The sequence below is a fragment of the Neovison vison genome, chromosome 1 (assembly GCF_020171115.1).
Source record: "Neovison vison isolate M4711 chromosome 1, ASM_NN_V1, whole genome shotgun sequence".
Lineage (NCBI taxonomy): Eukaryota > Metazoa > Chordata > Mammalia > Carnivora > Mustelidae > Neogale > Neogale vison.
Window position 1 is genome coordinate 206,622,514 of NC_058091.1, and position 14,369 is coordinate 206,636,882.

Consider the following 14,369-nt stretch of genomic DNA (forward strand, 5'->3'; position numbering starts at 1 on the left):
GTTAGGTCATTTCTCTATAAGCATTTGGCAAATAAACTAAAAGCTCAGATTTGACAAATGTGATGTAATCTAAATGATTTTATGGGTTACATAGTTATTTTTATTTTATAGAGAAAATTATATGTGTACCGCAAAGTATTCTCATACTTCTATAATTAAAAAAATTCCTCTGTAAAATAATCTAAATGGTTATTCTAGTTCTTTATGTAAATAACATTTATGTAAAGTATAATTAATCTTTGAAAGATTTCACCAATACACTCACTGATAGAAAAGATTGGTTCATTATTCATGGTTAAAGTTATAGAAGTTTTTCAGTAAGTTTAGTTCTCTAGAATACCATGCACAAATCCTGCTGTTTTATCAAAATGCTATGCTGCTGCAGGCTTAAATAAAATAACACTAAGGGACATGGTTTTTGTGAGGACCACCATGAATTTTTAAAATAAATTTTATATTCATTTTGCAATAATTTCCTTCATTTCTGAAAGAACAGATTCCAATATTAAAAAACAATGGAGGAAATTCTAATTTATTGTAGTGAACGAAGGGGAAAATTTCACAGGCAAGTACTCTAAATATTATTATTTTTAAGTATAATAAGTAAAATAAATGCTTATATGCCAAGCAGCCCAAATTGAAAAAATAATTAACATGCGATTAAAGTTCTTTTTAATTTTTTTTTTTTAAGATTTTATTTATTTTATTTGACAGAGAGAGATCACAAGCAGGCAGAGAGGCAGGCAGAGAGAGAGAGGAGGAAGCAGGCTCCCTGCTGAGCAGAGAGCCTGATGCGGGACTCGATCCCAGTGGGCTTAACCCACTGAACCACCCAGGCGCCCCAGTTCTTTTTAATTTTTATTCAAGACATAAAGGGAGATTACTACTCCATAATATTGCTGCCTTGGGCATCCATTTCACATGGCCTTGTGGCCTGCAGGAGCCTTTAATACTCTCCCCTCTTGCCAGAACATGTTCTAAAAACCACCTGCAGAGTCTTAGGTAAATGTGGTTCCTAATATGACTACCCTCAGCCTTGTGTGTGCCTTAAATAAAACTCAGATGAAGCGGGGTGCCTGGGTGGCTCAGTGGGTTAAAGCCTCTGCCTTCAGCTCAGGTCATGATCCCAGGGTCCTGGGATCAAGCCCCACATCGGGCTCTCTGCTCAGCAGGGAGCCTTCTCCCCCGCCCCCATCTCTACCTGCCTCTGCCTACTTGTGATCTCTCTCTCTCTGTCAAATAAATAAATAAAATCTTAAAAAAAAAAAAAAAAAACTCAGATGAAGCTTATCATAACCACACTCTCTCTGATTTGAACCGACCAATCGGCTTTAGCCCAGGAACTCAAAGCACTCCACCCATTGACCTTATTACAGACATGTACCCCAGGTTCTAACTGCCGTGCTCTCTCTGCCTGCACCCTGCCTTAATTTTCTGAGTACCTTCTCCAGGACCTGTGAGTAATAATCTACCCTATTTAATTTTCCATTATAGTCTTTTGTTGAACAGTGACTCACCTTTCCATATGCTGGAGATCTACTTTTATGAGAGACATGTAGATAAACAGTATTGTTTTTGACATTTTGAGTTTTGCTAATGATTTCATTCTGTATGTGAGATGATCAAGCATCTATATTTAACAGTGTGATTTCAGGATTGTAAGTGCTGATAAACACAGACAAGAACTTATTTATTTTCCTAGACTGACATTTCAGTCTTTTCCTCATTTGTACTATTGTAACAAACCTGTGATAAATATCTATGAATGTGTCTTCGTGTATTCATGCAGGAATTCTTTTTTTGTTGTTTTCAGTGTAGAAGTGTAATTTCTGGTTCATGAGTTCTTTATGTTTTTATCATCCAATGATCCATACTCAGAACCCTATTCCAACTTCAGAAGTGTCATCTCTCCTCTCAGGTGTTGATGAAAACAAAATGGCAGTAGCATTTGGCAAGCTCCTTCAAAGATAAACTGTGGCATATTAAAAAAATTAAGTTTATTTGAGCAAAAATCTATTTGAATCAGCTGCACCAAACCGAAAGTGATTAGAAGCATACTACTGATAGGAGCTGGGAGAGATAATTTTTTTTTTTAAGATTTTATTTGTTTATTTGACAGAGAGATACTTCAAGTATCTCTTCAAGCAGAGTGGCAGGCAGAGGGAGAGGGAGAAACAGACTGCCCGAAAAGTAGGGAACCCAATGCGGGACTTGATCTGGACACCCCAGGATCAGGACCCCAGCTGAAGGCAGCTGCTTAACCCAATGAGCCACCCAGGTGCCAGGAATGGGGGTGGGGGGAGCTTTTTACAGAAAAGGCAGATGTAAAGCAAAGCAATTATTTGACCATAGTTTAAAGCTTAGTTGGCTCTTTTGATTTGTTGCCTTTAAGTTTCAATTTCATAACCTTGAGACATTAACAGGCTTAACTATTGGTTTGCTTATATATGCTGCCACTGCATTAGACCCACCACAGTCTGATGACCTCATTCTTTAATTAATTTAAGATCAATTATAGAATTAGTCTATGGGGAAAAAGGGACAACAAAAATTTTAAGCTATTTATGGAGCCTAAAAGAGACTATTAAAATATTTTTTTCTTCTCTGTAACCTTTTGAAGGGATATGACTCTTATTTTAGGCTAAATATTAAATGTGCTCAAATGTGAGTCACTGTTTATATCCTTGGGAAACCAGAATATGACCTAAAGATTGTCATGATTTACTAAATTTTGATCATAATTATACCTGTCCAAAATGGAATAATCAGAAATGGGTTAATCAGTGTCAAAATAAGGAAAATGCTTGCATATCCTCTTGGCATGCTATCAGGAATATAGCTTACTTGATTCTGGAAAGGATAATTTGCTTCTATGGAGGAAAAACAAAAACAGTACCATGGCTATGCATTTAGCAGATCTGGCATCTAAGTGCCTGATCCAAATGTCCTATTGTACAGTTACTTAACCTCTAGAACCTCAATTTCTCACCTTTAAAATGTTATATTAGTTTCTATTTCGCTTTTGTCACTGGGTTGTATAGAAGTCATTATCAAGCAATGTAGTGAATATGAATGGGCTTTTAAAACTAACAACATTATGTAAATGTATGGAGTGATTATTCAGAACTTCCAAACACATTCATAGAATGATGAGACCACTGAGCATATGGCTTTGGTGGCAGTATAATCTTTGAGACTTTGAACACTAAATGTATTACCACTTACTGCTGTGAAAGCCATATGTACCCACAAAGAGATATACACATACAGAGAGAGGAAAAATACACACATGTGCATGCGCTCATGCATTCATGCACACATACACAAGTCATAATTACCTTGTAGTGTATAATTCTAAAATATACTTTGAAACCAATACTACCAGAGAGCATCCTCTATAATGTTGATGTCTAAATGAAATTTCAGTTGATTGTAGCAGTGTTCTGGCATTGAATCTCTGTTAATCAACACACTGACTAAATGAACCAAAAAAGTATCTTATGATTGCTGTTAACCTCAGCGAAGACAGAGGCAACAACAGCCATGATAACAGTTTAAAAATGCCAAGGGAATTGGTGCACTGCCATTCTTTGCAGAAGCTGACAGCTGTTAAGCCATCTCTTGTGTAATTGCTATTTGTTTTACTCTATAATTTTACACATTTGATGTTGGTGTTAAATTCAAAAGTTAGAAAAGAAATTATGTAAGGCTATACTGAATTATAAATGTAATTGCTTGACTCAATCAGTTGTTGCTTATTGTTAATGCTAAGTCGGTAGTAATTTATCATGTAAGTAGTTACATACAACATGTATATATATATATAATTTATATATATACATATATATGGCATTCCGATATGGCTCAAACTGGGTAACTGTCTGACTCAAAGGGGAAAGTACTACACAGTGATTTCAGCACTGCTTGAGTCTATCTATACTGACTTTCCCTAATTGTGGTATCTGTATGTCCAATAACATATTTAAATTCAAATTTCTTTTAGCACTACTAATAATTCTTTTAGAACTGCTACTAATAAGTTTTCTATTTTTGAATTCCTTATAACTATTCAATTTATCTACAATTCCATGAATCTATATTTTTATGCAAGTGAATTCCCAAAAATGTAATGCTAAATTATACTTTGCAGACCTAACAATAATTTTTGGAAAATTTTATATTTGAGATATATGACCAAAATGACTTAAAATAGCACTTAATTAAGGTAAACTTTATTTAAATGTAAATGCTCTGAGTTTTAGTTGACATATTCTGTCCCCCAATTATTATATTTCTTCTATTACCTTCACTCAGAGAGAAGAGATAAACACGTGATAGACATTAAAAGTGTTTATTTAATTAACCTACTTATATACAAAACAGAGTTTGATTAATTGAGGGGGATAGAAAATGTATATTCACTGTCTAATTATTAAAATAAATTATACACTAGACAAAGTGTTTAATATATAATATACATAAATAATACTGAATCAACATTACAAGAGATACAGAAACACTGTGAAAGTTGAAAATAATATTAGGTTTCTAAGGTCTTTAGCAGATATTAAATATTGATATATTATTTTAGAATTTGGGTCAAGAAAGATTAGTGGAGGTCATAACGATCAACCCAGATCAAAAATGCATGGATTTTAAAATGAGATAGTTGTTTGTTCTAATGAAAAATGATACTGAAAGTTCGGAGAAGCAAATGATAATTATTCTTGTTAGTTATCATTCAGGATCACATTGAACCCAATCTGTCTGAAGAGAGAATGTATAGCCAAACAATGTCTTTGGAACTGCATAACTCTTATTAGTCACTCATTTTCCCTTAATAAATATTCACTTTTAGTTCACAATCATATATCCTGTTCGCAGGTTTTATTTAATTCTCATTTTATCAGCATCATTTAAACTACCACTTCTTTTGCACAATGTTTGCAATAAAATAAAGATGGTCCCATCATTTGAATGAAAGAACACATAGTGATTAGAGACAGAAAAAAGTTATTGTACATTCACCATATGAATATATGCTTTTCCTACTTGCTGTGCTCTGAATATGCAAGTCAGAAAATAACTATTAAATGACATTTCTCTACAAAGCTGGGAAAGTGATGAATACCACTTAAGTTCAAGACACCCAAGAATGTGTGTATGTATGTATGTGTATATATACATATATAATACCAAACATACATTTTAGTTATTTCTGGTCATAGTCTCTTTCATTAAATTATATGTAGTTTTAGGTTCTGTATCAATTCCCATTTAAATGAAACAATGATACATCCCTTTAGCAAAGTTAGTGTGAGGGAAGTTCTTTATGCAAGAGTCCAAGAATTGGTACTGGGAATCATGAATTCATTGTCAAGTTATTTATAGTTTGCTTGGATAAAATGACATTTTAGAAATCTATTAGATCTCAGGTATAACATTAAAGTTTTGTTTTGTTTGTAGAATGTAGTGTAACATTTCATCTTTACATTTGGGAAAAGTAAAAGAGGACTTTCATGTAGTATGTGAGAAAACCAATAATTATAATTTGTTTTAACCTGAAGTTGTAGTATTCTTGCCACTACTTCTCTTCAAAACTATGTGATTTTGTATAATCAGCAGTATCTTCTCAGTGATATTTCAGTTGTTATTTTGATCTAAATGTCATTGTAGCTAGTGTATCTACCTTTAACTTTACAGAAACTATAAAAGCATTTTTTATACTTGGAAAGCCATAAAGAATGATATGAGAACATGATGACCCAGCAAAAGTTGACTCAATATAGTATTATTTGTATCTTATAATAAGAGTCTAAAACAATGTAGGTTGCATGGTAGAGTCTTACAAATAAATACTGTAAAATAGGATATTTCTATTTATCCTGATATGTGCCCTCAATTGATTCAAAGACAAAGCCTTTTGAATTGATAATATAAACTCCAAGAAATAAACAATTATGTTTCTTAATATCCAAATGATGTATACCAGGTGGTATTTTGATTAACAGGTTAAGCACATGGGAAGAACAGCAGGTGGGTAATGAGATGTGTTCTGAACCAGAAATATCTTTCATTCTTTGATGGTAAATTCACTGTTGTGGACAGTCTAGAATACTTTGTTAAAGCCAATTACAATTTTAAAAATGTGGCAGCTTCTGACAAATCTAAATTAATACATATATTACTGTTTTATTCTCTAACACATTTATGTTTAAATTAATTATTCAGTATTTGTGAATTCAATCTTAGATTATTTATTGATTTTATTGAATTTTAAATTAACATATAATGTATTATTTGCCCCAGGGGTACAGGTCTGTGAATTGGCATGTTTACCCAATCAAAGGACTCACCATAGCACATACCCTCCCCAATATCCATAACCCAAAGACCCTCTCCATACCTTCCTCAACCCTGGCAACCCCTCTGTTTGTTTTGTGAGATTAAGAGACTCTTATGGGGCGCCTGGGTGGTTCAGTGGTGTAAGCCTCTGCCTTCGGCTCAAGTCATGATCTCGGGGTCCTGGGATCGAGCCCCGCATCAGGCTCTCTGCTCAGCGGGGAACCTGCTTCCCCCTCTCTCTCTGCCTGCCTCTCTGCCTACTTGTGATCTCTCTCTGTCTATCAAATAGATAAATAAAAATCTTGTTTCCCTCCCAATAATATCTTGTTTCATATTTTCCTTTCCTACCCTCTAAGCCCCCCACTTTGACTCTCAAATTCCTCATATCAGGGAGATCTTATGATAATTGTCTTTCTCTGATTGACTTATTTCGCTCAACATAATACCCTCTAGTTTCATCCACGTTGTCGCAAATGGCAAGATTTCATTTCTTTTGATGGCTGCATAGTATCCCATTGTGTGTGTGTGTGTGTGTGTGTGTGTGTGTGTGTGTGTGTTATCCATTCTGCTGTTTGTTGATGGACATCTAGGTTCTTTCCATAGTTTGGCTATTGTGGACATTGCTGCTACAAACATTCGGGTGCACATGCCCCTTCAGATCACTACATTTGTATCTTTAGGGTAAATACCCAGTAGTGCGATTGCTGGGTCATAGGATAGCTCTATTTTCAACTTTTTGAGGAATCTCCATGCTGTTTTCTAGATTGGCTTCACCAGCTTGTATTCCTACCAATGGTGTAGGAGGGTTCCCCTTTCTCTGCATCCTCACCAGCATCTGTGCTTTCCTGGTTTGTTAATTTTAGCCATTCTGACTGTTGTGAGGTGGTATCTCATTGGAGCTTTGATTTGTATTTCCCTGATGCTGAGTGATATGGAGCACTTTTTCATGTGTCTGTTGGCCATCTGGATGTCTTCTTTACAGAAATGTCTATTCATATCCTCTGTCCATCTCTTGATTGGGTTCTTTGTTCTTTGGGTGTTGAGTTTGATAAGTTCTTTATAGATTTTGGATACTAGCTCTTTAACTGATATGTCAATTGCAAGTATCTTCTTCCATTCTGTCAGTTGTCTTTTGGTTTTGTTGACTGTTTCCTTTGCTGTGCAAAAGGTTTTGATCTTGAGGAAGTCCCAGTAGTTCATTTTTGCCCTTACTTCCCTTGCTTTTGGATATGTTTCTAGGAAGAAGTTGCTGTGGCTGAAGTCGAAGAGATTGCTGCCTGTGTTCCCCTCAAGGATTTTGATTGATTCCTGTCTAACATTGAGGTCCTTCATCCATTTTGAGTATATTTTTGTGGGTGGTGTAAGGAAATGGTCAAGGTTCATTCTTCTGCAAGTGGCTGTCCAATTTTCCCAACACCATTTGTTGAAGAGACTGTTTTTTTCTATTGGACATACTTTCCTGCTTTGTCAAAGACTAGTTGAACATAGAGTTGAGGGTCCATTTCTGGGCTCTTCTGTTCCAATGATCTATGTGTCTGTTTATGTGCCAGTACCATACTGTCTTGATGATGACAGCTTTGTAATAGAGCTTGAAGTCCGGAATTGTGATCCACCAACTTTGACTTTCTTTTTCAACGTTCCTCTCTTCTGTTTCCATATAAATTTTAGGATTATTTGTTCCATTTATTTGAAAAAAAAAAAAGATGGTATTTTGATACAGAATGCATTAAATATATAGATTGCTTAGGTAGCATAGAAATTTTAACAATATTTGTTCTTCCAATCCATGAGCATAGAATGTCTTTCCATTTCTTTGTGTCTTCCTCAGTTTCTTTCGTGAGTCCTCTATAGTTTTCTGAGTACAGATTCTTTGCCTCTTTGGTTAGGTTTATTCCTAGGTATCTTATGGTTTTGGGTGCAATTATAAATGGGATCGACTCTAATTTCTGTTTCTTCAGTCTTGCTGTTGGTGTAGAGAAATGCAACTGATTTCTGTGCATTGATTTTCTATCCTGACAATTTACTGAATTCCTATATGAGTTCTAGCAGTTTTGGAGTGGAGTCTTTCGGGTTTTCCACATGAAGTATCATATCACCTGCAAAGAGTGAGTTTGACTTCTTCTTTGCTGATTTGGATGCCTTTTATTTGTTTTTGTTGTCTGATTGTTGAGGCTAGAACTTCTAGTTCTATGTTGAATAGCAGCGGTGATTGTGGACATCCCTGCCATGTTCCTGACCTTAGCGGAAAAGGTCTCAGTTTTTCCCCATTGAGAATGATATTTGCTGTGGGTTTTTCATAGATGGTTTTGATGATATTGAGGTATGTACCCTCTATCCCTACACTTTGAGGAGTTTTGATCAAGAAAGGATGCTGTACTTGGTCAAATGCTTTTTCAGCCTCTACTGAGAGTATCATATGGTTCTTGTTCTTCTTTTATTAATGTATTGTATCACATTGATTGATATGTGGATGTTGAACCAACCTTGCAGCCCAGGAATAAATCCTACTTGGTTGTGGTGAATAATCCTTTTAATGTACTGTTGGATCCTATTGGCTCATATTTTGGTGAGAGTTTTCACATCGGTGTTCATCAAGGATATTGGTCTGTAATTCTCCTTTTTTTTTTTAAAGATTTATTTATTTATTTGACAGACAGAGATCACAGGAAGGCAGAGAGGCAGGCAGAGAGAGAGAGAGAGAGAAGCAGGCTCCCTGCTGAGCAGAGAGCCCAATGTGGGGCTTGATCCCAGAACCCTGGGATCATGACCTGAGCCGAAGGCAGAGGCTTTAACCCACTGAGCCACCCAGGCACCCCTGTAATTCTCCTTTTTGATGGGGTCTTTGTCTCGTTTGTCTGGATCAAGGTAATTCTGGCCTCATAAAATGAGTTTGGAAGTTTTCCTCTAACTTCTCTTTTTTGGAACAGTTTCAGGAATATAGGTATTAATTCTTCTTTAAATGTTCAGTAGAATTCCCCGGGGACACCATCTGCTCCTGGGCTCTTGTTGTTGGGAGAGGTTTGATGACTGCTTCAGGCTCCTTTATTGGTTATGGGTCTGTTCGGGCTTTCTATTTCTTCCTGGTTCAGTTTTGGTAGTTTATATGTCTCTGGGAATGCATCCATTTCTTCCAGATTGTCAAATTTGCTGGTGTATAGTTGCTCATACTATGTTCTTATAATTGTTTGTATTTCTTTGGTGTTGGTTGTGATCTCTCCTCTTTCATTCACGATTTTACTTATTTGGGTCCTTTCTCTTTTCGAGAAGTCTGGCCAGGGGGTTATCAATCTTATTAATTCTTTCAAAGAACCAGCTCCTAGTTTCATTGATCTGTTCTACTGTTATTTTGGTTTCTATTTCATTGATTTCTGCTCTGATCTTTATGATTTCTCTTCTTCTGCTGGGTTTAGGCTTTCTTTGCTGTTCGTTCTCCAGCTCCTTTAGGTGTAGGGCTAGGTTGTGTGTTTGAAACCTTGTTTCTTGAGAGAGGCTTATATTGCTTTATACTTTCCTCTCATGACTGCCTGTGCTGTGTCCCACAAAGTTTGAACAGTTGTGTTTTCATTATCATTTGTTTCCATGAATTTTTCTAAATCTTCTTTAATTTCCTGGTTGACCCATTCATTCTTTAGTAGGATGCTCTTTAGCCTCCATGTATTTAAGTTCTTTCCAACTTCCCTTTTGTGACTGAGTTCTAGCTTCAGAGCCTTGTAGTCTGAAAATGGGCAGGGAATGATCCGTCTTTTGGTCCTGGTCAAGACCTGATTTGTGACCCAGGATGTGATCTATTCTGGAGACTGTTCCATGTGCATTAGAGAATAATGTGTATTCTGTTGCTTTGGGTTGGAATGTTCTGAATATATCTGTGATGTTCATCTGGTCCAGTGTGTCATTTAAGGACTTTGTTTCCTTGTTTATCGTTTGCATTTATCGTTGGATGATCTGTGCATTTCAGTGAGGAGGCTGTTAAATCCCCTACTATTATTGTATTATCGTGGATGTGTTTCTTTGATTTTGTTATTAATTGGTCTATATAGTTGACTGCTCCCATGTTAAGGGGATAGATCTTTAAAATTGTTAGATCTTCTTTTTGGACAGACCCTTTGAGTATGATATAGTATCCTTCCTCATCTCTTATTTTAGCCTTTGGCTTAAAATCTAATTGATCTGATATAAGGATTGCCACCCCAGCTTCTTTTGATATCCATTAGCATGGTAAATTATTTTCCACCCCCTCATTTTAAATCTGGAGGTGTCTTTGGGTCTAAAATGAGTTTCTTATAGACAGCATATTGATGATTTTTTAAAATCTATTCTGATACCATGTGTCTTTTGATTGGGGCATTTAGCACATTTACATTCAGGGTAACTATTGAAAGATATGAATTTAGTGCCATTGTATTGTTACTGTATATTGTCTCTGTTCCTTTCTGGTCTACTACTTTTAGGATCTCTCTTTTCTTAGAGGACCCTTTTCAATATTTCCTGTAGGGCTGGTTTGGTGTTTACAAATTCTTTTAGTTTTTGTTTGTCATAGAAACTTTTTATCTCTCCTTCTATTTTCAATGATACCCTAGCTGGATATAGTATCCTTGGCTGCATGTTTTTTTTCATTTAGTGCTCTGAATATATCATGCCAGTTCTTTCTGGCCCACCCGGTCTCTCTGGATAAGTCTGCTACCAATCTAATATTTTTACCATAGTATGTTACAGACTTCTTGTCTCAGGCTGCTTTCAGGATTTTCTCTTTGTCACTAAGACTTGTAAGTTTTACTGTTATATGATTGGGTGTGGACCTATTTTTATTGATTTTTAGGGGGATTCTCTGTTCCTCCTGGATTTTGATGTTTGTTCCCTTTGCCATAGTTGGGAAATTTCCTATAATATTTTGCTACAGTATACCTTCTGCCCCCCTCTCTCTTTCTTCTTCTTCTTCATGAATCCCAATTATTATAATATTGTTTCATCTTATGGTGTCACTTATATCTCAAATTCATCTTATGGTGTCACTTATCTCTCAAACCCCTTGTGGTACAGTAGTTGTTTTTTTCTCTTTTTTGCTCAGCTTCTTTATTCTCTGTCATTTGGTCTTCTATATAACAAATTCTCTCCTCTGCCTCATTTATTCTAGCAGTGAGGGCCTCCTTTTTTTTTTTTTTTTAAGATTTTATTTGACAGGCAGAGATCACAAGAAGGCAGAGAGGCAGGCAGAGAGAGAGGAGGAAGCAGGCTCCCTGCCGAGCAGAGAGCTCAATGCGGGGCTCGATCCCAGGACCCTGGGATCATGAACTGAGCTGAAGGCAGAGGCTTTAACCCACTGAGCCACCCAGGTGCCCTGAGAGTCTCCTTTTTTGATTTCACCTCATTAGTAGCTTTTTTTTTAAAAAATTCGGCTTGGTTAAGTTTTAGGTCTTTTATTTCTCCAGAATGGACTTTTATTTCTCCAGGCAGGGTTTCTCTAATATCTTCCATGCCTTTTTCAAGCCCTGCTAGCACCTTGAGAATCGTCATTCTGAACTCTAGATCATTACCAATGTCTGTATTGATTAGGTCCCTAACCTTCAGTACAGCCTCTTGTTCTTTTTTATCCAGATAAGAATATATGAATGAGAGAATAAAATACTAAAAGGCTGGCAAAGACCCCAGAAAAATGTACACTAACTAAATCAGAAGTGATCCCAAATCAGGGGAGAAAAAAGTGATAAAGAGAAATTTAAAAAAATTATATATATATATATGACTGGTGAGTAGAACAAAGCCACCCATTGATTTTGGGTATATTTTGGTCTCTTAGAAGAAACTACCTCCCAAAAGTTTGAAGAAAGAAAAAATATATATGTATGTATATGTGTGTGTGTATACACCAAAATAAGAGTATACATGATAAAGAGATGGAATATGACTGTAAAGATGAAAATTTTAAAAAACATCTAAAAAAGAAGTTGATTAGATTAGTTCATTGGAAAAAGAAAGAAATAGAAAGTGGAGAGAATTTTCTCAGGCTGGAAACTAGAACAAAGCCCTGTGCTAGATTTAAGGTATATTTTGATCTATTGGAAGAAATTGTATCTCCAAATTTTTTAGAAGAAACAACCCTATATGTATACAAAAAATAAAGTTAGATACAATGAAGTATAATATATGACTATAATAATGAAGGTTTATAAAGATTTTTTTAGAAAGGTATTAAGATAGACTAGTTTAAAAACTTTAAAAGAAGAAAGAGGAAAAGTGAAAAAATAGAATAAGAAAAAAAATTTTTAAAAATTAATTAATTTTGTAAGACTAAAGATTTATGGGGAGAAAGCCATGAATTCCATGCTTTGCTTTCCCCTCCTCTGGAAATCTGCTGTTCTTCTTGATCAAAGAGTTTGGTCTTAGCTGGATGTTTTTGCTTATCCTCTACAGGAGGGGCCTGTTCTAGTGATTCTCAAATGTCTTTACCCAAGGAGTATTGTGCCACCCTTGCCAGAGGCTGGGCTAAGTAATCTGCTCAGGTTCACTCTCTGGAGCTTTTATTCCCTGAATGCTTTCCATTGAGCTCTGAAGAATGGGAATGAAAATGGTGCCTCCCAATCTATGGCCCAGAGGAGCCGAGAGCTCGGGATCCCACTCTTCAGTGCACCCTTAAAGAAAAGCGCTCAGTCATTCCCATCTCCCTGGTCTCCCGCCGTGCTCTGATCACCTAGCCTGTGACCGAGCATTTCTGTCTCTGGCACACAGCCCCATTTGGAGTCTCCAAACCCAGCATATTGCTGCCTTCAGAGAAGAAAGATGGGTCTCCTTGGATCTGCCATTTGTGGGGTCCCTGCTCAAAGAGCAGTGGTCAACTGTGCTGCAAATCACAGTTTAAGGTAGTCCCAAGCTGAGAGCTCACTCTCAGCTCTGTCTCTGTAGTAGGCTTCCCTGCTCTCACACCTGCGAGCTCTGCTACACTCAGATACCCCCAATCCTTCTGTGACCCCATGGGATCTGAGACCACTTTGTCCTTGCAAGGGCTCCACCCGCGCTTAGCCTCTGGAGCAATGTCCCTCAGTGGAGCAGACTTCTAAAGGTTCTGATTTTGTGCTCCATTGCTCCACTGCTTGCCTGGAGCTGAACCTTCCCACTGTGGTCTATCTTCCCATCACTTTAGATTCACTTCTCTGCACATCCTACCTTTCAGAAAGTGATCGATTTTCTGTTTTTAGGATTGCTGCTCTTCTTCTCTTTGATCTCTTGTTGGGTTTATATGTTTTTGGAATGGTTTGATAACTATCTAACTGAACTCCTGTGACCAGATGCCATTTCAGTCTGCTACTCCTCTGCCACTTTCAATATTAGATTATTTAATCTCTTCTCATTTCTTTTTTCTTTCTTATGAATTTGTACTCATTAATTACATATTTTTCAACAATGCAGAAGTTATTCCACTAAGAATTAATTCTTCCAGCTATTCAATTATTTGTGTTGTCCTTTCATCTTTTACTGTCTCTCACTATGGATATGGGTTTGGTAAAATAGCTCCGAGGAGGAGCATTTTGTTAATAAAGAGTTTTTAAGTCATTTGAATAATCTCAGTCCTGTTATGTCCCTTCTGAACTTAATGTTGGAATTGATTCAATTCCAATATCCTAGTTCATGTTCGTTTAGGAGAAAAATATCTGAAAACATAGTCATTGACTGAGTCTTCGGTTTGATTTAAAAAAGTAATTTTGTGGGGGCGCCTGGGTGGCTCAGTCAGTTAACCATCTGCTCATGTCATGATCTCAGGATCATGGATGGAGTTGCACATCAGGCTCTCTGGTCAACAATGCTCTCTGGGCAGTCTGCTTCTCCCTCTCCCTCTACCTATCTCTACCGGCTTGTGCTCTCTCAATCTCTCTCACTCACTCTCTCTCTCAAATAAATAAATGAAAATATTTTTAAAATAAAATAATTAAAAAATAAAAAATCAATTTGGATAGAATTTTAGAGTTTAAACATACAGTTTTAATTCTGTACTTAGTTATTCAATTCACTTAATTCCTAAACTTTTGAATTTG